This window comes from Rana temporaria, chromosome 8 (genome assembly GCF_905171775.1).
Source record: "Rana temporaria chromosome 8, aRanTem1.1, whole genome shotgun sequence".
Classification (NCBI taxonomy): Eukaryota; Metazoa; Chordata; class Amphibia; order Anura; family Ranidae; genus Rana; species Rana temporaria.
The window spans coordinates 164074293-164100316 of NC_053496.1; the positions used below are offsets into that span (position 1 = coordinate 164074293).

Here is a 26024-nt window from a genome sequence, read left to right on the forward strand (position 1 = left end):
CGCCCGTGTTAAAGAAGTGCTCCTGGCTCGTTATGCAGTAACCCCAGAGTCCCACCGACAGAAGTTCAGGGACTCACGCAAAACCACGAAAGACTCTTATGCGGAATGGGCATGCCAATTGTCCCGGTCGGCCTCTAACTGGGCTAACAGCAGCCAGGCCACCACCGCAGAGGACATTTTGCAACTAATGCTCCTGGAGCAATTTTACAATCACATCCAGACGGACGTCAAAGATTGGGTGAGAGATCGCAGGCCCATGACTCTACCAGAGGCCGCGAAGTTGGCGGATGAATATGCAGATACTCGCAAGACGAACCAGGTCACACCACAAACGGTGCCCTCACACCCACCAACCGCTAGATACCAACCTCCTAACAGACCGGTGACATCTAGCCCTCGCTATCATCGCCAGGAGGACAACGAACAACGCTGCTTCCGGTGCAAACAGCTGGGTCACTTCAAGCAGAATTGCCCCATGAATGACAACACCAGGTCAAATTGGTCTCAACCTGGGTACCGCCCACCAGCAGCAGCCCATTGTGTAGACTCGGCTTGGGATCCAAAGGAGCTGGGTCAGGAAGAACCATTGGGCACCCCTTACGAAGCCCTCATGGTACAATCTGTTATTACGGACAACAGGGAACACCATTGTCAGCTGGTCATGGGCGACAGCCCTGAGCCGGAGGGGCCCTGGAGGGAGCTGGGCAGAAAGAGGCACCGCCGGCCACCCTTCAAGAAGAAGAGGTCCTGGAAGCCGTATAACAAGCTGACCTGGGAGGAGAAGAAGCGACTGGAGGAGAGGGAGTCGCAGCGGGCGTCCCAGATGCGTGCCGAGATGTTCGCCAAGGGCCCACCGGTGGCCCCTTACACCACCACCCAGTTCCTGATGATGAAGGACCATGTGGAGAGCCTGCAGGACATGAGCAAGCAGGAGCTGATCCGTGAGTACATAGAGCTGGAGGAGTGCATAAGCCGCATGGAGGAGGAGAACAACCACCAGAGGTCACAGCAGCATGAACTGGAGATGGAGCTGGAGAAGCTCCAAGAGGAGAACCGGCGGCTGCGGAGGGAGCAGGGGGTGGCTGACCTTATGGGGCTCTGATTCCCCTCCCCCCCCCCGGACTCTGAGCACCAGTGCTACAGCATTTCAACAAATATAACTTTTTCTTTTTATGAATCTCCTGGGATTGTCACTTCAGAGCCATAACCTGCCCCCTCCCATAGCGGGACACCTAGACGGCGGCGCACAGACCCATTCGCTGTCTTCACACTGACTTCTGGTGACTTTGCAGATCGCACAAAGACTTGGGGACTGACCGGCGGGTGATCTGACGACCCGGTGACATACCTGAGTCTGAAGCAGTTGCCAAGGGAGGTCAGTCATGCCAAACGGAGTTAACCTCGGACTAAAAGCTCTGAGCCCGTCAACCCTACTGGACCAGGGAAGGTCCAACCGGGTTTGCCGGAGCAGGGAGCAAAAGGGGGGCCATTGTGATACATTTGCCTATATGTCTCAGTTTACTGCCCCCTGCTAGCCATGGGTAGAGGTAGAAAGGAATTTCATGTGATTCATTCCTCTGACAGGTTATTGACGTGCTAATGTCCCCTCACTATTTCTAAAGGTTAATTGATCTATTGTGTTGTGTGAAGGAGAGCTGGGTTTAAGTGGCTTGTGTTAATTATTCTGATTGCTTCATTGTGGTAATTATCTCTCTATATGCGGGGTCGAGCGGTCTGGTTGATGTATTCAGTACAGCTAGTGCTCAGCGTCATTGATGTCATTGTCTAAAGAAAATGTGTTTTCAGCATCGGCCCCGTCGTGTCTACCTAGTCATCTGTATGGAAGCCCCAGTGTGAGGGGGGCGGAGATTTGTCATTGTAACAGTTTTGGAAATGACATATAAGCTGTGTGTGATATAACATTAAAGTCTGTGTTGTTCAAGCAGTAAGCTGGTCTCATGTGTGGCTTTCTGGGCGATTCCAGGGATATCCCTCCTCGTGGAATATTGGGGTGATTTTCGTTATGGGAAGAAGGGAACGTTGACGGGGATATCATACCGATACCGTCACACACGGTATGCAGAGACATTATGACAAAGAATTACCTGCTATAATGGAACGGTCCCTCCAGACAAGAAAATATACTCTGAACAATGAGTGTGATTGAATATAAGGAGTAAGTTTACTGTATAAGAACTTAGAAATGACAGACATAAGATTCAAATACAATGCAACTAACAGGCAATAGCTCAATCTGATCTGCAAGGGCCCTTGACAGAATCAGCAATCAATGTGAATTAATAAGGTACTCTGAACCTGCGAATGATACCAATCATCTAAGCTAACAGTCAGCCTATGCTCGTGAGCGCCCCTAGCGGGCAATGATTAGTCAATATTCACGTTGCGGCCGGGTGGTGCACAAAAAGAAAAGAAAAGATTTGTAATCCAACGGGTGATAGTTAAAGAAGGAAACCCACACAACAGAATGTCTAGTGTAGCAGAACGTTGGTGAATTGATCGCTCGTCAGCGTCAGTCACTTTTGTGAAATACTGTAACAGTTAACTAGGCCTCTAGCCTCAGCTATGAGCCGAACATGTGTCCGTGGCCTGTGAAATGAAACTGGATGTCTATAATAACCAAAGCGTCAGAAGTTGAGCATGTGCCCTCTCACCCAACAGGCCGACCCGCCTGATTCCTTCCCATGTCCGTTCTGGCTGGCTGAGTGGAGTTGTCACATGCTCCAAGGGTACGGGGCATTGCAAAGTGGCCTAGTCTGTTTTCTCCTCAGGGTCAATGGAATCCATATCTCCTGCTACTCACAACCCCGCGATGCATAACTTCATAATAGGGTCTAACATTGTGATACATTTGCCTATATGTCTCAGTTTACTGCTCCCTGCTAGCCAGGTTATTGATGTGCTAATGTCCCCTCACTATTTCTAAAGGTTAATTGATCTATTGTGTTGTGTGAAGGAGAGCTGGGTTTAAGTGGCTTGTGTTAATTATTCTGATTGCTTCATTGTGGTAATTATCTCTCTATATGCGGGGTCGAGCGGTCTGGTTGATGTATTCAGTACAGCTAGTGCTCAGCGTCATTGATGTCATTGTCTAAAGAAAATGTGTTTCAGCATCGGCCCCGTCGTGTCTACCTAGCCATCTGTATGGAAGCCCCAGTGTGAGGGGGGCGGAGATTTGTCATTGTAACAGTTTTGGAAATGACATATAAGCTGTGTGTGTTATAACATTAAAGTCTGTGTTGTTCAAGCAGTAAGCTGGTCTCATGTGTGGCTTTCTGGGCGATTCCAGGGATATCCCTCCTCGTGGAATATTGGGGTGATTTTCGTTATGGGAAGAAGGGAACGTTGACGGGGATATCATACCGATACCGTCACAATTGGTTGGTAGCAGTGGGATTTTTCCCTTCTATTCCCCTTCACACCCGGATTCCAAGCAGACACTGGAAGAACTACTGGAAGTTCGTGGAAGGATTGCTAGCAACAAAACCAAGCGGGTCATCATAGCAGAATCAATGGAGCTAGACCAGGAGGACGGGATTGCAGCAACGCCAGCAGTACAAGAGATAGAGACACCAGTGATTCAGGAGGAGGAATCGCCAGCCAACAAGCTAATGAGAGAGAAGCTAGCGTGGTTCGGCCCGAACCCAACGCCAGATGTGGTACTGAAAGTGATGGACCTGTTAGCGAAGGAGGCTAAAGAAATAAGAGACGCGGAACTACAGAAGGATAAACAAATAAGGGACGCAGAACTACAGTTAAAACTGGCAGCAGTCCAACAAGCAGCCGCACATTCTCCAAACAGTGAGTACAGCACAGCAGACGCAAGGAAGATTCCGTTTAGCGCTTTTAAAGCTTTTGATGAAAAGGACTGTGAGATTGATAACTTCCTGGCGGATTTTGAGCGACAATGTAACCTGCACCGAATAGCTAGAGGAGACTGGGTTGCAATATTGTCAGGCAAACTGTCAGGCAAAGCTTCTGATGCTTTCCGGACCGTGCCAGATCAGGATATTCATAGCTACGCCCGGGTTAAAGAAGTGCTCCTGGCTCGTTATGCAGTAACCCCAGAGTCCCACCGACAGAAGTTCAGGGACTCACGCAAAACCACGAAAGACTCTTATGCGGAATGGGCATGCCAATTGTCCCGGTCGGCCTCTAACTGGGCTAACAGCAGCCAGGCCACCACCGCAGAGGACATTTTGCAACTAATGCTCCTGGAGCAATTTTACAATCACATCCAGACGGACGTCAAAGATTGGGTGAGAGATCGCAGGCCCATGACTCTACCAGAGGCCGCGAAGTTGGCGGATGAATATGCAGATACTCGTGAGACGAACCAGGTCACACCACAGGAACAACCTCCACCACAAACGGTGCCCTCACACCCACCAACCGCTAGATACCAACCTCCTAACAGACCGGTGACATCTAGCCCTCGCTATCATCGCCAGGAGGGCAACGAACAACGCTGCTTCCGGTGCAAACAGCTGGGTCACTTCAAGCAGAATTGCCCCATGAATGACAACACCAGGTCAAATTGGTCTCAACCTGGGTACCGCCCACCAGCAGCAGCCCATTGTGTAGACTCGGCTTGGGATCCAAAGGAGCTGGGTCAGGAAGAACCATTGGGCACCCCTTACGAAGCCCTCATGGTACAATCTGTTATTACGGACAACAGGGAACACCATTGTCAGCTGGTCATGGGCGACAGCCCTGAGCCGGAGGGGCCCTGGAGGGAGCTGGGCAGAAAGAGGCACCGCCGGCCACCCTTCAAGAAGAAGAGGTCCTGGAAGCCGTATAACAAGCTGACCTGGGAGGAGAAGAAGCGACTGGAGGAGAGGGAGTCGCAGCGGGCGTCCCAGATGCGTGCCGAGATGTTCGCCAAGGGCCCACCGGTGGCCCCTTACACCACCACCCAGTTCCTGATGATGAAGGACCATGTGGAGAGCCTGCAGGACATGAGCAAGCAGGAGCTGATCCGTGAGTACATAGAGCTGGAGGAGTGCATAAGCCGCATGGAGGAGGAGAACAACCACCTGAGGTCACAGCAGCATGAACTGGAGATGGAGCTGGAGAAGCTCCAAGAGGAGAACCGGCGGCTGCGGAGGGAGCAGGGGGTGGCTGACCTTATGGGGCTCTGATTCCCCTCCCCCCCCCCCGGACTCTGAGCACCAGTGCTACAGCATTTCAACAAATATAACTTTTTCTTTTTATGAATCTCCTGGGATTGTCACTTCAGAGCCATAACCTGCCCCCTCCCATAGCGGGACACCTAGACGGCGGCGCACAGACCCATTCGCTGTCTTCACACTGACTTCTGGTGACTTTGCAGATCGCACAGAGACTTGGGGACTGACCGGCGTGTGATCTGACGACCCGGTGACATACCTGAGTCTGAAGCAGTTGCCAAGGGAGGTCAGTCATGCCAAACGGAGTTAACCTCTGACTAATAGCTCTGAACCCGTCAACCCTACTGGACCAGGGAAGGTCCAACCGGGTTTGCCGGAGCAGGGAGCAAAAGGGGGGCCATTGTGATACATTTGCCTATATGTCTCAGTTTACTGCTCCCTGCTAGCCAGGTTATTGATGTGCTAATGTCCCCTCACTATTTCTAAAGGTTAATTGATCTATTGTGTTGTGTGAAGGAGAGCTGGGTTTAAGTGGCTTGTGTTAATTATTCTGATTGCTTCATTGTGGTAATTATCTCTCTATATGCGGGGTCGAGCGGTCTGGTTGATGTATTCAGTACAGCTAGTGCTCAGCGTCATTGATGTCATTGTCTAAAGAAAATGTGTTTCAGCATCGGCCCCGTCGTGTCTACCTAGCCATCTGTATGGAAGCCCCAGTGTGAGGGGGGCGGAGATTTGTCATTGTAACAGTTTTGGAAATGACATATAAGCTGTGTGTGTTATAACATTAAAGTCTGTGTTGTTCAAGCAGTAAGCTGGTCTCATGTGTGGCTTTCTGGGCGATTCCAGGGATATCCCTCCTCGTGGAATATTGGGGTGATTTTCGTTATGGGAAGAAGGGAACGTTGACGGGGATATCATACCGATACCGTCACAAACATATTTACAATTTGAATGTAAGTCCAACGGGGATGACCTGTCATGAAGCTCTGACAGGATGACCCCACTACATATACTAATTTTTACAGTATTGTTGTTCCTGAGAGCTGGGTGAGGCCTAGTGGAGAGGTACTTCAGTGCTGGTAGTACTGTATTGGGGAAATCCCTCCACCGCGTTCTTACACAGGTCTGATTTCGGTCTGTATTGTTTAAACTTGTTCCTTAATCTTTATCATTCCTCTTGCAGAGCCCTGTAAGAAGTCAACTGCTTTTTGTTTAACACATACTTTCAGATTGTAAAGTATGCAAAGCAGCTAGTTACAAATACTTCCTTAAAACCATAGTTTCTAATATAAGAGAACTCAAATTAGCACGAGAAGCTGCTATAGCTGAATCTAAAGCTAAAAAACACTTCCTGATACTTACATTTGGATCTCGACTTAGAACGCACCAAAAGCGAAGGCGTGAGTATAAATGTAATGTGTTTATTTATATGGCACTGTCGTCTATGGACAGCATTTGGTGAAGTTTTTATACTTCCTCCAATGATACTTGGACACTTAGAATTTATGAATACTACTGACCCACTCTAGTTATATGCTTGATCCAAAAGCATATACAGGATATGACTATTACTTCTGTCCTTAAAGCAAACCTATCATAAGAGAATCAGGGAGGCTATTATTGCTGATCATTTCTTCTGATAATGCAAGTTCTCTGGCTGTCATATTTACATGTTGTGTGTGTGAACCTGTAGATTGGAAGTGCTGATTCAAGCACTGTGTTGTTTTGTGTTGTTTTCAAGCACCACACTATGTGTTATGAGTCCAATATAATTTGTTTCCTCATACCGTGTTTCCCTGAATGTAAGACCTACCCCGTAAATAAGACCTAGTTTAAAATGCTTGTAAAATTATATAATCCACTTTATCACAGTAGTATATAAACTACAATGTGTGTGTTTCTGGAATATTATTGCAGGGAAGAGAGCTCCGGTGGGTCACAGAAGCGCAGAGCCGTGCTATAATGAAGGTGTTTAGCACAACTATATTACAGAAACACACACATTGTACATTATATACTACTGTAAAAAAGTGCATTATAGGATTTTACAAGCATTTTAACTCAGTTCACACTGGGCATTGCTATTAGGCAGGGAGAGAGAGGGGGAGAGAAGACAGCACATTACATGTTAAGACCTACCCCGAAAATAAGCCCTACTGTGTCTTTTGTTGCCAAAATTAATACAAGACGCAGCCTATTTTCGGAAAAACACGCTATCACTTATCACTACACATTAAATAGTAATAAAGGCACACAAGGGCTTGTAACTTAAAATAACTTAATAGAAGGTATTTTATTGAAAACTCTCTATAATACTGAATTAGTACATGAATAGTAAAGCAGCGTGTGTCGGTGTTGGCGAGGGAACAATTGTGCATTCTTGGTGAGTGCTCATAGTTGCATTGTGAGCGTTGTAAGGGAGCCGCTGATCATTGTCACTGTAAAGTGCTTTGTCTCAACCCACTAACTGCCACTTTTTTTGGACAGCTTGGTCTGTTAAAGGAAATAGAAAAATAAAATAAAATTTTGTATTTTATATTGTTGTATAGTAAATGTAGATGAACACAATAGTTTATTTTTATTATAAACATCACTATCTGGCCAAATCTCAGCCCCGTACCCCCCAGCTTGTATCACCCCCAGACCACTTCATATATCCAGCTGACGGACATCACTCGGACCCTTATCTACCCAATATCACTCCTTGGTCACCCTGCAGACTGACATTAAAATGAATCCTTCCCCATTCTGCCACTGTCATACCCTCTACACTCCTCTCCTCTACATACTGGAGGAATTACATCTGGATTGTAATGATGGCATAGAAGGACTACAGAGGGAGGACACTGCAAGAGAGACTAACAAAGAGGGGAGAAGAGACTGGAGAAGGATGACATGGGATGGGGGAGGAGGACCTAGAATGGAGGAAGATGAGGAAATGGGACGCAAATATGGGAAAAAGGGGATGACGTGGAATGGAGGAGATGGGACTGGAGGAGCAGAAGGACATGGGATGGAGGAGATTAACCTGGAGAAGGAAGAGGACATGGGATGGGGGACAAGGGACTGGAAAAGGAGGAGGACATGGGATGCAGGATATGGGAGTGGAGGAGGAAGAGGACATGGGACTGGAGAAGGAAGAGGACATGGGATGGGGGACAAGGGACTGGAAAAAGAGGAGGACATGGGATGCAGGATATAGGAGTGGAGGAGGAAGAGGACATGGGACTGGAGAAGGAAGAGAACATGGGATGGGGGACAAGGGACTGGAAAAGGAGGAGGACATGGGATGCAGGATATGGGAGTGGAGGAGGAAGAGGACATGGGATGGAGGAGGTGGGACTGGAGAAGGAAGAGGACATGGGATGGGGGGCAAGGGACTGGAAAAGGAGGAGGACATGGGATGCAGGATATGGGAGTGGAGGAGGAAGAGGACATGGGATGGAGGAGGTGGGACTGGAGAAGGAAGAGGACATGGGATGGGGGGCAAGGGACTGGAAAAGGAGGAGGACATGGGATGCAGGATATGGGAGTGGAGGAGGAAGAGGACATGGGACTGGAGAAGGAAGAGGACATGGAATGGGGGACAAGGGACTGGAAAAGGAGGAGGACATGGGATGCAGGATATGGGAGTGGAGGAGGAAGAGAACATGGGACTGGAGAAGGAAGAGGACATGGGATGGATGAGATGGCACTGTAGAAGGAAAAGGACATGGGATGGGGGAGATGGGACTGGAGGAGGAAGAAAACATTGGATGGAGGATATATTTGGTTGTAAGAGTATTAAAATAACAGTGGGCGCACTAAAGGACTTGGTTGGATGGCTAGTGGTTGGATTCAGTGGGACTGCCAGTGGTAGGGCCTTGAGGAATGTTTGTGGTCAGGCCCAGGAGGGCCCAGACCTAAAGCTGTGTAAGGGGCCCCAAAAATTCTGATGGCTGCCCTGGCTGCAAGTTCTCAACCCCCCTCCACCTGATACTGGGATAACAAGACTACCGGTCAGGAAGCTGGAGGGACAGTTAGGCCACGTACACACGACCAGACATGTCCGCAGAAACTGGTCCGCGGACCAGTTTCCGCGGACATGTCCCACCGTGTGTACGGCCTAGCGGACAGGTTTCCAGCGGACAAAAGTTTCTTAGCATGCTAAGAAACTTGTCCGGTGGAAACCTGTCCGTCGGACATGTCCGATGGTTAGTTCACCTAACCATCGGACCGAAATCTCCCGCATGCGTCGAAGTGATTCAACGCATTCGTGGAAGCATTGAACTTCCTGGTTCGCGCACGTCGTGGCGTCATCGTCGCCGCCACGTCACCGCGTTTTCTGTCCGCGGGGATTTTGGTCTGATGGTGTGTACACACATCAGACCAAAAGCTCCCAGCAGACATGTCCGATGAAAACGGTCCGCGGACCGTTTTCATCGGACATGTTCGGTCGTGTGTACGGGGCCTTAGAGTCTGCTGGCAGACCTGAGGCCCCGTACACACGTCCGAGGAACTTGACGTGCCAAACACATCGAGTTCCTCATCGAGTTCAGTGTTGAAGCCGCCGAGGATCTTGGCAGGCCGACTTTCCTCATTGAACAACGAGGAAATAGAGAACATGGGGCCAGATCCTCAAAAGGGATACGCCGGCGTATCTACTGACAGGGATGGACTGGCCATCGGGAGGACCGGGAGATTCCCGGTGGGCTGGTCCCTCAGTGGGCCAATTTTCAGTGACAGCTCTGAGTCTCTGCACTCTGCTGACCGCTGCTTATCATAGTCAGAGTACTGTATAAGCGAGGGCTTGCTGAGCAGCAGCTTGTGCGGGCTATTTTCGTTCCCGCACGCTGCTACGAGCTACACTTTTTACTGCAGAGGGAGCCGAGTCAGCCGACATCTCTCCCCGCAGTCTCCGGCTGCCTGGCCCTGATACACATACATTGCATAGTGCAGTGGAGAGAACTGAGCCCGCCCCCTCCTTCTCCTGCTGTGTGAGGTTTCCTGTGTGCACAGAGGAGGAGGAGGCTCGCCATGCTGCCGAGTCAAAGCTGCTTTTCTGAGACTGCCTGAACAACTGCAAAGTAAGTTTTCCAGAGGTGGGGAGAACAAGCCTACAGTTCACTTTGAGTGATTTGGGGGGAGAGGATATGTTTTAGGGGGCACTTTAGGACTTGTGCTGCAAGGGGGCTTGTATATGAAATCCACCCCCCTTAGCACATATCCTCTCCTTCCCCCCTCAAATCAAAGAGATACTGTCTGCCACAGAGGGGGGTGGACCTTGGCACCCCACAAGTGATGTGCACAAATGCTCCAGGTGCCCAAACTAATGCCCCCCTTCCAGCCAAGTTAGTGCAGCAAAGTGAAAAACACAGGAACACGTGCGATCTGTGCAATGCACATGTCACCCAGGTGCAATTTCAGCCCAATTATGTCCGCACACTCTCTGACCCTCTCCTGTAGTATGTTTTCCGTCTCTGACCCTCTCCTGTAGCATGTTTGCAGTCTCTGACCCTCTCCTGTAGCATGTTTGCAGTCTCTGACCATCTCCTGTATTATGTCTGCAGTCTCTGACCATCTCCTGTAGCATGTCTGCAGTCTCTGACCATCTCCTGCAGCATGTCTGCAGTCTCTGACCATCTCCTGTAGCATGTCTGCAGTCTCTGACCATCTCCTGTAGCATGTCTGCAGTCTCTGACCCTTGCCTGTAGTATGTTTTGCAGTCTCTGACCCTCGCCTGTAGTATGTTTGCAGTCTCTGACCCTCTCCTATAGTATGTTTTCAGTCTCTGACCCTCTCCTGTAGCATGTTTGCAGTCTCTGACCCTCTCCTGTAGCATGTTTGCAGTCTCTGACCATCTCCTGCAGCATGTCTGCAGTCTCTGACCATCTCCTGCAGCATGTCTGCAGTCTCTGAACGTCTCCTGTATCATGTCTGCAGTCTCTGACCATCTCCTGTAGCATGTCTGCAGTCTCTGACCATCTCCTGCAGCATGTCTGCAGTCTCTGACCATCTCCTGTAGCATGTCTGCAGTCTCTGACCATCTCCTGTAGCATGTCTGCAGTCTCTGACCCTTGCCTGTAGTATGTTTTGCAGTCTCTGACCCTCGCCTGTAGTATGTTTTGCAGTCTCTGACCTTCTCCTGTACTGTGTCTGCAGTCTCTGACCCTTGCCTGTAGTATGTTTTGCAGTCTCTGACCCTCGCCTGTAGTACGTTTTGCAATCTCTGACCCTTGCCTGTAGTATGTTTTGCAGTCTCTGACCCTCTCCTGTACTGTGTCTGCAGTCTCTGACCCTTGCCTGTAGTATGTTTTGCAGTCTCTGACCCTCGCCTGTAGTACGTTTTGCAGTCTCTGACCCTTGCCTGTAGTATGTTTTGCAGTCTCTGACCCTCGCCTGTAGTACATTTTGCAGTCTCTGACCCTTGCCTGTAGTACGTTTTGCAGTCTCTGACCCTCGCCTGTAGTATGTTTTGCAATCTCTGACCCTTGCCTGTAGTACGTTTTGCAGTCTCTGACCCTTGCCTGTAGTATGTTTTGCAGTCTCTGACCCTCGCCTGTAGTACGTTTTGCAGTCTCTGACCCTCGCCTGTAGTACGTTTTGCAGTCTCTGACCCTTGCCTGTAGTATGTTTTGCAGTCTCTGACCCTCGCCTGTAGTACATTTTGCAGTCTCTGACCCTTGCCTGTAGTACGTTTTGCAGTCTCTGACCCTCGCCTGTAGTATGTTTTGCAATCTCTGACCCTTGCCTGTAGTACGTTTTGCAGTCTCTGACCCTTGCCTGTAGTACGTTTTGCAGTCTCTGACCCTCTCCTGTAATATTTCTGCAATAAAGGAGGGCACAAGCATGAATTAAATTATTGTACTGCCACTGCTGGTCATGGTCACTGATGAAATAATGTTTTTGTGCATGTTTGCAAAATTAAAGTGGGCCGGTCTGGATGAAGTCCAGGGCCAAATTTTTGTCCCAGTCCAACCCTGTCTACTGATACGCCGTCGTATCCCTGTTTCTATCTTTGGAACTGATCCACAGAATCAGTTTCCAAGAGATAGACAGAAGATCCGACATGTGTAAGGGACTTACACTGCCGGATCTTAGGATGCAGTACCGCATCCGCCGCTGGGGGCATTTCGCGTCGAAATGCCGCCTCGGTATGCAAATTAGCATTTACGGAGATCCACGGAGCTTTTCAGCTTCGTTTTTTCTCCGTAAGTTTTAGTTTGCAATCATAAAATTAGGGCTGCTTTTACAAAGTGTAAACTGTTTACACCTTGTAAAAGCAGACCCTTCTGTCCAGCGACGCGTTTTTTTTTTGTTTTAAATTGTTTTTTTCCCACCGTATCTTTTTTTTTTCCCGACGCAACTTTATCGACCCGGCGCGATCCACAAAGCTCGGCGTAACGTAATTTCGCGCTATGCACGTCGGGAAAATGACGTCAGTACGGCCGGCGCGGGAGCCCGCCTAATTTAAATGGGAATCGCCCCCATTTGAAGAGGAACGCCTTGCGCCGGCGGAATTTAAGTTACACAGCCGAAAATTTCTAGGTAAGTGCTTTGTGGATCGGGCACTTAGGTAGAAATTTTAAGGCAGTGTAACTTAAATGGGAATTTTTACGTTACGCCGGCTCTTTGTGGATCTGGCCCATGTTCTCTACTGAAAAGTGTACACACGACCGAGTTTCTCTGCAGAATCCAGCTCCGATCAAGTTTCTGGCTGAATTCTGCCGAGAAACTCGATCGTGTGTACGAGGCCTGACAGTTTAAGGCTAAACAGCTTCTCTTGCAATTTTAGTGAATGGCCGTGTGTCTTTTTAACCACTTGCCGCCCGCCAATGACAAATTGACGTCGGCAAAGTGGTTGTAGAATCCTGACCGGACGTCATATGACGTCCTCAGGATTCTCAGCCGCTGCGCGCCCCCGGGGGCGCGCATCGCGGCGATCGTTGTTGCGGGGTGTCAGTACCGTTCTCGGTAAAGAGTCTCTCAGAGCAGATCGGCGGCTCTCCTGACAGGGGGGGTTCGCGCTGATTGTTTATCAGCGCAGCCCCCCCCTCGGATCGCCACATGGACCACCAGGGAAGCCCACCCTGGACCACCAGGGAAGCGGGCAAAAAAAAAAAAAAGTCTAAAAAAAAAAAAAAAAAAAAAAGTCTTGAAAAAAAAAAAAAAAAGTCTGAAAAAAAAAAGCAATAAAAAAAGATGCCAATCAGTGCCCACAAATGGGCACTGATTGGCAACATGTGTAAATCAGTGCCGCCCCACAGTGTCCATCAGTGCCACACCACAGTGTCCATCAGTGCCACCCCACAGTGTCCATCAGTGCCACCCCACAGTGCCCATCCATGCCCAGTGCCCACCTATCAGTGCCCATCTGTGCCACCCATAATTATCCATCAGTGCCGCCCATGAGTGCCCATCTGTGCCACCTACGAGTGCCCAGTGCCGCCCATGAGTGCCCATCAGTGCCGCCCATGTGTGCCCATGAGTGCCGCCCATGTGTGCCCATAAGTGCCGCCCATGTGTGCCCATCAGTGCCGCCTATGTGTGCCCATCAGTGCCGCCTATGTGTGCCCATCAGTGCCGCCTATGTGTGCCCATCAGTGCCGCATACCAGCGCCGCCAATCAGTGCCACCTCATCTGTGCCCGTCAGTACTACCTCATCGGTGCCCATCAGTGCCGCCATATCAGTGCCCGTAATTGAAAGAGAAATCTTACTTATTTACAAAAAAATTAACAGAAAAAAATAAAAATTTAATTTTTTTTCAAAATTTTCAGTCTTTTTTTAGTTGTTGCGCAAAAAAAAAAATCGCAGAGGTGATCAAATACCACCAAAAGAAAGCTCTATTTGTGGGAAAAAAAGGACGCCAATTTTGTTTGGGTACCGTGTAGCACGACCGCGCAATTGCCATTCAAAGTGCGACAGTGCTGAAAGCTGAAAATTGGCTTGGGCAGGAAGGTGCGTAGGTGCCCTGTATGGAAGTGGTTAAATTCCCTTTCACTGGAAAGCTTTTTCCCTATGCTAGGGTCATCACCAGTATGGTATTTGTACAACGGTCTCATATCCCCTCTCAAGCAAGTTACTTGCTAGGGGGGGAACCCCAGTAGAATCTAGGATGGAAAAGAACCTGGGGGTCCTAGTAGATGACACGCTCTGGGTACCAGTTCTCAAGAAGGATGCACTGGAACCTTGAGTACAGCAATGAGAAATGACAATATATAGAATTTGATTGAAAGTAAATTAACTGAACTTAACACAACTCAAGTGTTCTGGGATGGTGCACACAGTTCAGTTTATAATTTTACTCGGCTAGAGTTACACTTTAAAGCGGTTACCGTATTTATCGCGGTATAACGCGCTCCCGCGTATACCGCGCACCCCTAAAGTGGCCACCAATCCTGTGGAAAAAAGTTTTTTTGTACTTACAGTTTTGGTGTCTTGCGCGGCGTCCATCGGCGGCCTCGTCGGGTCCGGCGTCCTTCTGCGGCTTCGGGTGTCCTCTTCGGCGGGTCCGGTGTCCTCTTTGGCGGCGTCCTCGCGTCCTCCCCGCTCGTTTCCCGCGCCGAGTTTGAATACTGCGCCGACATATACAGAGCGCAGTACGCTCGTGTATTGTCGGCAATGCTCGGCTACCCGCGCTGACGTCCTGTACGTCCAGGACGTGAGCACGGAAGGAGCCGAGACTGCCCGACTATACCCGAGTGTACTGCGCTCGGTATATGTCGGCGCAGTATTCAAAACTCGGCGCGGGAAAGCGGGTATCGGCGTATACCGCGCACCCACGATTTTGCCCTGATTTTCAGGGCAAAAAAGTGCGCGGTATACGCCGATAAATACGGTAATCATTTCAACAAGTAGGCAAAACAGTAAAATCATGTCCATCCTGCAATCCACGCTCCTCATACAGCTTACAATTCACAGCAACAATAAAGTTCCCATCTGGAAAGATTTCTGTTTTGAATGCTGTCCAGTTTACTATCCACCATCTATCTAGTTTTCAACTGAAACAATTTATAAATTATATAGTGGTTGATTTAATAAAACGGGAGAGTGCAAAATCTGGCGCAGCTGTACATGGTAGGCAGGGGCGTACCTAGAGAATTTGGCACCCTGGGCGGATCCTATATCTAGCAAACCGAACACAGTTGCAGCAACGTGGTGCAGGTTTTTAGGGATTGAATCAGATGATGAGGAGGCAATATAATGCTTCCTTGCCGCCTGCCAAACACCCTCTGGAAAATGATCCACTGTGGTTCACTCTTCAGAAGGCAACACTTGTGTACCCTAATCTAAAACAATGCCCCTCACAGGGCCGAACTTAGGGTCACAGGGCCAGATTCAGATAGGTCAGCGGATCTTTAGATCCGCGTAACCTATCTGATTTACGTTATGCCGCCGCAAGTTTTTGAGGCAAGTGCTTTATTCAGAAAGCACTTGCCTCTAAAGTTGCGGCGGCGTATCGTAAATCCCCCGGCGGAATTCAAATTCAGCTGCTAGGGGGCGTGTACAATTTAAATCAGGCGCGTCCGCACGCCGAACGAACTGCGCATGCGCCGTCCGCTAAATTTCCCAGCGTGCATTGCTCCAAATGACGTCGCTAGGATTACATTGGTTTCGATGTGAACGTAAATTACGTCCATCCCTATTCGCGAACGACTTACGCAAACGACGTAAAAAATTTAAAACGACGGCCATACTTAACATAGGATACGCCGCATATAGCAGGGGTAACTATACGCCGGAAAAAGCCGAACGCAAACGACGTAAAAAAAATGCGGCGGGCGGTCGTTCGTTTCTGAATCGGCGTAACTCCTCATTTGCATATTCCTCGCGTATACAAGCGGAAGCGCCACCTAGCGGCCAGCGTGAGATTGCAGCCTAAGATCCGACGCCTCGTCGGATCTTAGGGAGATCTATGCGGAAACCTGATTCTATGCGGAACCTGATTCTATGCGGAACCTGATTCTATGAATCAGGCGCATAGATCCGACCGACGGAACTCAGAGATACGACGGCGTATCAGGAGATACGCCGTCGTATCTCTATCTGAATCTGCCCCAATGACAGCTGGGTGCAGAAATATTTCTGGCGCCCCACATGGGTGTGGTCATCTTACGAACTCCTCCCCTTTAGAAATGTTTCTATGGCAATGGCTGCACCCTCATCAGTGCCCATCAATGCAGCCTCATCAGCGCAGCCTCACCAGTGCCTATCAGCGCAGCCTCAACAGTGCCCATCAGTGCAGCCTCAACAGTGCCTATCAGCGCAGCCTCACCAGTGCCCAACAATGGGGGGGGGGGGCGGTAGGGTGCCCCCTCAGATGTGTCACTCCAAACGTGCTTGGTATTACCCAAGAGTTTAAATGCAGCATGGTGAGTCCCCCTTCACCCCAGCACCTGGTCTGAGCAGCTTCTTCTACCTGGGTCCCAGGTGCAGTGCTTGTCCTGCAGTTGGTTCCTCTGGAGCTGGGTGCCCGGGACCAGCTGTGCACCGCTGGTACATCTGGTCCTCTCCCTTCCTCCTGGGCACCACCAAGCTGAAAAACTACTTCGACCCCCCAGTTTCCAACAGCCCTAAAGCAGATGAGGACTCCCAAATCTTGTCCACCAATAAGCTAATCTCCGTCTGTTCCGTTGTTTAGAAAAAAACTTCTCCAGGCCCCAGGGAGGCCCGGAGTGGAAAGACAGCACAGCAAAATAACGCAGGGCCAGGCATGACTGTGTGGAGGTAGGGCAAGCAGGAGTTAAATAAATGGTGGGAGCTGATTGGAGGAGCAAGAAAAGGCAGCCTGAGAGGAGAGGGGAGGGGTATTATATAAAGGGGAGGCGTGGACCAGAGGAAAAGTGCGGGAGGAAAAGACCAGGGAGGAAGGATTTTTTCATCTCTGCTCCTGTAACCCTCTTTGTAATGGCGGACATTGACAGGCTTTTTGCCAGGCTACGGGCGGCGGCTGCGTCTCGGGACCCCGGATGGTTGGAGGCTCAGGTCGGTGAGCTGCTGCGGGACGAGGCGGGGGGGTCGGACGAGACTTACATGCGGTCGCCACGCGCTCGGAGGTCCAGGGCCCCGGAGCGTTACTCCCCAAGCCCAACAGCCAGAGCCCAGCGCCCTGTTAGGAGCCCACATGTGGACCCGGCGCCCCCCCCGGCTAAGCGCGCCAATGCTTCTGCTGGGGGTGAGGCGGACCGGAATCCTCGACGTCGGGGGGGCTCGGTGGGCGGGGCTACGGGTAACAATGGCGCCCGTACCTCGCCTGCACGCCGCGGACACAGGGATCGTTCGGTCTCCCCTTCTATTCTGGATGTCGTGAGGGGGGGGACTCGCCGGGGGAATAGCCGTGACACGACCGGAGGGCTGGATTCTTCCGCGGCCGCCGGTTCCAGGAGCGAGAGGGGGGCGGAATCCCCGAGACAGGAAGATGGCGCGGCGGGGCCTAGTCGGGGCCTTGGGAGGACAGACGGGCGTCCCGCCCCTACGACAGCAGGGTCCCACACCAGAGGTCGCCCGGCAACTAGGCCAGGGTCCGCGACCCACAGGCAGGATCCGCCTGGGGGGTTGACATCGCCGAGGACGCCTGCTTCTCCAGCCAGATCGGAAGAGGAGGCCTCCGAATCGGATGTGGATGATCCCGCGGTGGTGTCGCCGGCGGTGGACGGGCCTCCGAGGGCTGTGGGAGACGCATCCAGCCGGCAAGGTAAGCGCGCTCACTCTGGGGAAGGGGACATGGCGTCTGTTTTATGCAGGTTGTTGGGGGTGGGGAGTGGGGGGGTTTTGCCTGTTGTTGCTGCAGGGGTGGGGGTTGATGTTGCTGGGGGGGGGGGTGTGCGGGTCCCTGTTTCTTCCCCTGCTGTTGCACCTGTGGTGTCGGGCACCCCGCCTGGCGCACCAGGGGCACCGGCGGGACTTGGGGAATTTTTTAAGGGGTTGCGGGATCTGGTGCAGAGGTTTTCTGGGGGTTTGGAATCTCATCCGCAGGTGTCACCATGGGTGGGGGGGGGGGGCGGGGGCTGCTGCGGCGGCACCCCCTGCGGTGGTGGCGGACGTCCCCCTCACCGGGGGGTCGGGCCCGGTCCCGGATAGCAGCACATCGGGGGAGAAGTCGGGGGGGGACAAGCCAGCAGTGGTCAGATCTGATGTGGTGCGCATAGCTGACGCTGCGAAATGTGAAGTTTATGTGTGTTACGAGGGCCCTTTAGGGGCGCACTTGAAGCAGGAGGTGAGGGACAAGATAGTGAAAGGTGAGTACATAGAAATCTTCTCCCTCCTCCCATTGGAAAAATTTAATCTGGACAGAGTGAAGCCGGATGACTCCAAGAAGGAGGACGAGGAGAAGAGGAGGTACAGGCTTATTCCCCGTACATTTGTAAATTGGTTGCAGGCATTTGCAATAATGGCCAGCGTTATTGGGGAGAAGAACCCGGAGCATTGTTCCGGGTTATTCTGCTACATGGACGCGATTGGGGAAGCGCATCGGGTTTATGGGGGGACGGGTTGGTTGCGCTATGACGAGCAATTTCGTCAGCGCAGGGCGGTTCGTCCCTCGCTTCGGTGGGACCACAAGGACATCACCTTGTGGATGCGCATGATGTCGGCTCCGCGGACGCAGAACCAGTTTTTTTCGGGGGGGGCCGGAGGTACATCCACCTCGGGACCGCCGGCCGGAAAAAAGTGGGGGGTGTGTTGGAAATTTAACGAAGGTTCCTGCACATATGGAGGAACCTGTCGTTTTAGACACGAATGTTCAGGTTGCGGCGGCAGTCATCCCTTGTCGCGATGCTTTAAGAAAGGAAAGAGAGCAGGGGAGGCTGGGAACAAAAGGGATGACGCCGGTGAAGGGGGAAAGGATGCGTCCTTTTCTAAATAGATACCCGGACAGGGCGGCGGCGGCGCTGCTCGCCTCCGGGTTCGCGGACGGTTTTATCATTCCGTGTTCTTTGTCGGAGGTGCCACCCCTGGCCAAGAACTTGCGGTCCGCTCTAGAGAACCCGGGGGTGGTGTCAGACAAGCTAGCTAAGGAGGTGGAGTTGGGTAGGATGGGGGGGGCCGTTTGACGAGGTGCCCCTAACCAGGCTAGTGGTTTCGCCTCTGGGGGTGGTGCCCAAGAAGGAACCGAACAAGTTCCGCCTCATCCACCACTTGTCCTTCCCAAAAGGGGGATCGGTGAATGACGCGATTGATCCGGAGGCATGCACGGTGTCGTACACATCGTTCGACGCGGCGGTGCAGTGGGTCAGGCGTTACGGGCAGGGGGCGCTCATGGCAAAATCTGACATTGAGGCCGCGTTTCGTTTGTTACCGGTACACCCGGACAGTTTTTGGCTGTTGGGTTGCCGGTGGCAGGGGAAGTACTATGTGGACCAGTGTTTGCCCATGGGTTGCTCCATCTCGTGCGCCCTGTTCGAGAAGTTCAGTTCTTTTTTGGAGTGGGTGGTCAGGGACGTGGCAGGAGTGAACTCGGTCATCCACTATCTGGATGACTTTCTGTGCGTGGGCCCCCCGTCTTCCAGGGTGTGCGCGACATTGCTTGCAACGCTGCAGCATGTTGCAGAAAGGTTCGGAGTTCCGTTGGCTGCGGACAAAACGGAGGGCCCGACTACAGAATTGAGTTTTTTAGGGATCGTGTTGGACTCGGTGGCCATGGAATGTAGGTTACCAGTGGAAAAGGTGGTGAATCTCCGGCTGGAGATTAGAGGTATGTTGGGGCGCCACAAAGTGCAGTTGAGGGCGCTACAATCCCTGTTGGGCAAATTGAATTTTGCCTGCCGCATCATTCCCATGGGGAGGGTGTTCAGTCGACGGCTGTCGGCGGCTACTGCAGGGGTTAAGGTACCAACGCATTTTGTCCGGTTGACAAAAGAGCTGCATGCGGACTTGCAGGTATGGCATTCGTTTCTGGAGGAGTACAATGGCCGGTCCTTGTGGATGGAAGGCCCGGTGAGTAACTTCGATCTAGATCTGGTCACGGACGCGGCCGGGTCGACAGGTTACGGGGCATTCTTTAAGGGAAAGTGGAGTGCGGAAGGGTGGCCAGAGGAGTGGGTCAGGACGGGTCTGGTGAAGAACCTGGTGTTGCTAGAACTGTTCCCAGTAGTGGTTGCCATGGAGTTGTGGGGGGAATCTTGCAGGAATCTGAAGATCAGACTGAACTGTGACAACATGGGAGTGGTTCAGGTCATCAACCGGATCACCGCCTCTTCTTTGCCGGTGGTTAGGTTGCTGCGCCATCTGGTTTTAAGATGCCTGCAGTGGAACATATTCATGTATGCTGTGCATATTCCGGGTGTGGACAACAGGCTGGCTGATGCGCTGTCTCGCTTTCAGTGGGACAAGTTCAGAGAGTTGGCCCCGCTGGCAGACAGAGAAGGGGTGCCTTGCCCGGGTTGGATGTGGGGGATTGTCTCGGAACAGCAGCAGCATGGATCAGGCGCTCGGTGAGTGGGGCCACGTGGGCGGCTTATGCAAAGGTCTGGAAGGAGTGGTCCGGTTACATGCGCTTAACGGAGGGGAAGCCAGGTGATGCTGAAATGGGTTGGTTGGGAATTGGTTTGCCCCTCTAAAACAGTTGGGGGGGGGTTGCTAGTCACGGACGTGCACGTGAGGGAAGGTAGGGTGGTATTTAGGTTGCGCAGGTCAAAAACAGATCAGGCCGGAAAAGGGGTGGACGTGTGTTTATATGCTTTACAAGGGTCAGAGATTTGCCCGGTAAGGGTGGTTGGGGAGTTTTTGGCCATTCGCCCAGGGGTGGAGGGGCCCTTGCTAATGCATGTGGATGGGTCATTTGTATCCAAGTTCCAGTTCATAGCGGTGTTCCGGAAATGTTTACGGGTGGCCGGTTTTGAGGACAAACAGTTCGCCTCGCACTCCTTCCGCATCGGGGCGGCTACTGAGGCGGCTCGGTGCGGGTTGGATGAGGCGGCAATAAAGCGTATAGGCAGGTGGGAATCTAGACGATTCAGGTCGTACGTTAGACCTCATATGGTGATGGTTTAACAGTCGGGGCGGGAGGGGCAGGAGCCTGAAGGTGAATCGTTGACATGTTGCATTATATTGTCATTGAAATGTTGTTGTTTGTTTTGCAGATGGTGTTCAGGAGCGCCTCGTTTGGATTCTGGGGCATTCATTTGTGTACTGGGGGGCTAGGAGGGCAGAAGCGAGGCCGGAGGGCAGGCAGCTGGGTTTCCCTAGGGGAGTGGCTAGGATTCGGTGGCTGGGGATCAGGGGTATGGAGTGGGGCAGGGTGCTGCCTGAGGTGCAGCATTATGCCCGACTGGACCGTTCTCCTGATGTGCTAGTTCTCCATGTAGGGGGGAATGACTTAGGAATTAGGCCTATTGGGGACCTGATCACGGCCGTTAAGGCGGATGTGTTGACATTTCGCGCGGCGTATCCCAGTATGCTACTGGTTTGGTCTGACATCATCGCTCGGACCACCTGGCGCATGGCGAGATCAGTGGTGAGGGTGAACAAGGGGCGGATTAAGGTCAACAAGGTAATTGGGCGGTTTGTGGTGAGACATGGGGGGTTAGTGGTGAGACACTTGGAGTTGGAGGAGAACGTGGGTCTATACCTCCGCAGAGATGGTATTCACCTATCGGATGTGGGTATGGAGTTGTGGTTTTTAGATTTACAGGAGGGGATCCAGAGGGCCCTGCGGGTGTGGAGGGGCCCGTAAGGGTAAGGCTTTACCCTTTCGGGCTGTGGCGGTGTTCGTTGGTCTGTGATGGTGGCAGTTACAGTTGGGATGGAAATGGTGGTGGGCTCATCGGTGGGATGGGACACTTATGGGGGATTATTCCAGTGGAACGGTGTCTGCTGGAATACGGTGATGGTTGCACTGCGGTGGAAAAAGGTTCGTCTCCGAGCTGGGTCGGCTGGGGGCCGGTTATGGTTAATGTTTTCGCAGTGTAAGGTTAAAGGTTAAAGAAAGGAAGTTTAAGCCGGGTTACCGTCATAGACCAACAAGCTGGGTTATTATTATTAAAAGTGTTTATTGAATTGTTTAAGGAAAAGTTAGTGTGATTTAATTATTTTATTTAAATTAATTATGCTTTAAAAATAAAAAACTGGCTGTCGTGGCCAATTTACTCCAACAAAAATCTGTGTCTCTCGTTAATCTAGAAAGGGGTTAAGGTATGTTAACAAATGGGGGTGTGATGGTTTTGGGGGGTAATGGAGCTATCCGAAGTACACTGGTCAAGGGAGGCCCGGAGTGGAAAGACAGCACAGCAAAATAACGCAGGGCCAGGCATGACTGTGTGGAGGTAGGGCAAGCAGGAGTTAAATAAATGGTGGGAGCTGATTGGAGGAGCAAGAAAAGGCAGCCTGAGAGGAGAGGGGAGGGGTATTATATAAAGGGGAGGCGTGGACCAGAGGAAAAGTGCGGGAGGAAAAGACCAGGGAGGAAGGATTTTCCCACCCACCCTCCCTATGTGTTGTGTGTTTTCTTGGTGTCGTTTGTGTGTTTTCTTTTCTTTCAGGTCGGAAGGTTGAGTTCGTCATGGCAGCTGTGAAGTGGGGTTGGCGGTGTTCGTTGGTCTGTGATGGTGGCAGTTACAGTTGGGATGGAAATGGTGGTGGGCTCATCGGTGGGATGGGACACTTATGGGGGATTATTCCAGTGGAACGGTGTCTGCTGGAATACGGTGATGGTTGCACTGCGGTGGAAAAAGGTTCGTCTCCGAGCTGGGTCGGCTGGGGGCCGGTTATGGTTAATGTTTTCGCAGTGTAAGGTTAAAGGTTAAAGAAAGGAAGTTTAAGCCGGGTTACCGTCATAGACCAACAAGCTGGGTTATTATTATTAAAAGTGTTTATTGAATTGTTTAAGGAAAAGTTAGTGTGATTTAATTATTTTATTTAAATTAATTATGCTTTAAAAATAAAAAACTGGCTGTCGTGGCCAATTTACTCCAACAAAAATCTGTGTCTCTCGTTAATCTAGAAAGGGGTTAAGGTATGTTAACAAATGGGGGTGTGATGGTTTTGGGGGGTAATGGAGCTATCCGAAGTACACTGGTCATGTGTTTAGTAGTGACCAGGGGACAGAAAGCGGACTATTTCATTGCTTTTGGCTTTAGCCAGATTAATTCAACAGGTCGGCCTTCAACTATGTAGCACACTTCTGCGAATTAGGCGACCCAAAGCCAAAAGTGATGAAATAGTCCGCTTTCTGTCCCCCGGCCCCTACTGAACACAGGGGCCTGGATACGTTTTTTTTTTTTAAAACAACGGAACAGCGGGAGATTAGCTTATTGGTGGACAGGATTTGGGAGTCCTGTAGCTGGACTCCCTGCTGAGATGATAAGCAGATCTTCCTGGAGGGTTTGCGATCCACAAGTGGCCCTGCTGAAACCCCCCAATGTGTGGCAACTGGGGCAGAACGCCCCCCCACTACCCTCGTTGGTTCGCCACTGATGGTAGGCAATCGGCTTATAACTTCAGCTTGTTCAATTAACCGCTTAAGGACTGCTGCACGCCTATTTACGTCAACAGAATGGCACGGCTGGGCAAATGGACGTAAATATACGTCCCCTTTAATTTGCCAGCCGTGTGGTCGTGCGCGCCGCCGCAGGCGGGACCTGCAGACTCGATTTCCACCGGTGTCCCGCAATCATGTCACAGAGCAGAAGAATGGGGAGATGTCAGTGTAAACACATCTCCCCGTTCTTCCTAGTGACATCGGGAACAACGATCAGTGTGTCACAGTGTGTGACATCTGGAACAACGATCAATGTGTCACAGCAAGCCACACCCCCTAATAGTTAGAAGCACTCCCTAGGTCACACTTAACCCCTTTAGCGCCGCCTACAAGTTAACCCCATCCACTGCCAGTGTTATTTTTACAGTAATCAGTGCATTTTTTTAGCACTGATCGCTGTAAAAATGACAATGGTCCCAAAATGGTGTCAAAAGTGTCCGTTGTGTCCGCCATAATTTCGCAGTCATGATAAAAATCGCTGATAGCCACCATTACTAGTAAAAAATAAATTAATAATAAAAATGCCATAAAACTATCCCCTATTTTGTAGATGCTTTAACTTTTGCGCAAACCAATCAATAAACGCGTATTGCGATTTTTTTACCAAAAATATGTAGAAGAATACGTATCGGCCTAAACTGAGGAAAAACATGTTTTTTTATATTTTTTTGGGGAATATTTATTATAACAAAAAGTAAAAAATATAGATTTTTTTTTCACAATTGTCTCTCTATTTTTGTTTATAGCGCAAACAATTAAAAACCGCAGAGGTGATCAAATACCACCAAAAGAAAGCTCTATTTGTGGGATAAAAAGGATGTCAATTTATTTTTGGAGCCACGTCACAAGTGTTAACATCCCTGCGATCTGATTTTGGTGCGGACAAAAAAAAAAAGGGTCCTGCGTGATTCTGGTCCGAATGCGATGCAAATTCAGCCATACAATCTGTATGACTGAATTTGTGTTGCACAGACATTGCATGTGATCCGCACAGCAATGTGGTGGGAATCACATGCAATGTCTGTGTGAACTGACACGCCATTTACTAAAGGCATATCCACTTTGCATTACAAGTGCACTTAGAAGCACAGTCACTGTAGATCTGAGGGGGACATGGAAGGAAACTAAAAAACAGCATTTTTGCTTGTACATGATTGGATGATAAAATCAGCAGAGATTCCCCTCATTTCAGATCTTTCCCTCAGATCTACAGCGACTGCACTTCCAAGTGCATTTGGAGTGGAAAGTGGATTTGCCTTTAGTAAATAAACCCCTTAACCACTTCAATACCGGCCCATTGTCATATGACGTCCACAAAGGACCTCTACCGATCCGGGTGGACGTCATATGACGTCCTGGGCTTTGTGGGGGGGGATATCTGAATGATGCCTGCAGCTAGAGGCATCATTCAGATATCCTTCTCTTCTGCCGGCGATTCTGCACAACGTAAGAATGATCATAGCGGCGGTTCCGCCGCTAGATCGTTCTTACAGGCGGCGGGAGGGGACATCCCCCCCTCCCGCCGCCATCCGGTGCTTCTCCGGGCTCTCCCGTGCCATCGGGGGCCCGGAGAACGAATCGTCCGGCGCTGGCAGGAAGCATAGAGATGACTGGTGACCAGATGGTCACTAGTCATCTCTATGACCGTCGGAGGCCCGGGCGCGATGTGATGATGTCACGTCCGGGTCCCCGTAAGTAAACAAAGCCGCAATTGCGGCTGCTAAGCAACAGTAATCATGAGATCGGTGAATTTTTTTTCACCGATTTCATGCTTTCCAGCCTGGAGGAGAGATGTGGGGTCTTATTGACCCCGCATCTCTCCATAAAGAGGACCTGTCACACACATTCCTATTACAAGGGATGTTTACATAACTTGTAATAGGAATAAAAGTGATAATAAAAAAAAAATATATAAAAAAAAAGTGTAAAAAAATAAATAAATATGTAAAAAAAAAAAAAAAAAAAAAAATATATATATATATTTTTTAACGAAAAAGGAAAATGTGAATCTGCGCTACAGGATATTTTCAAATTAATAATGAGGATCTCAGGTAGTAGTATATAGTATAATTAGTGTGAGTGGCTGCCCCTGCAAAAATCCCCACAAAAATGGAGAAAGGTATGAGAAAATAATAATAAAAAGCAGGTGGTGGCGCCAACCTAAAGTGTAGGATATAGACTGATGTCAATTAATAATTAATATTGTATAAGTGATATAATAAAACAGAAAACCAAAAACCAAAAAAATATATTACGTGGTGATCGAAAAACCAAAAAACAAATAAAATCAAATCAAAATTGCGTGGTGATCCAAAAACCAAAATAAATAAAATCAAATCAAAAAAGTGTTCCAGTGTTAAAATCTCATTCCTTCTCTGCTTCATGCAAAAGTTGAGTGAATCAGTAAAAATATATATA

The 26024-nt window shown here is 50.2% G+C and overlaps 1 protein-coding gene across 1 annotated transcript in view; it reads left to right on the top strand.

Annotated features, from left to right (window-relative positions):
• The first annotated feature begins 6390 nt into the window (after positions 1 to 6390).
• LOC120909332 (membrane-spanning 4-domains subfamily A member 4D-like) overlaps positions 6391 to 26024 on the top strand; it is an 86074-nt gene continuing 66440 nt past the window's right edge. The window contains exon 1 of the mRNA XM_040321086.1: positions 6391 to 6550. The gene's annotated coding sequence lies outside the window, so the exon portion shown is untranslated. The remainder of the gene's footprint in view (positions 6551 to 26024) is intronic.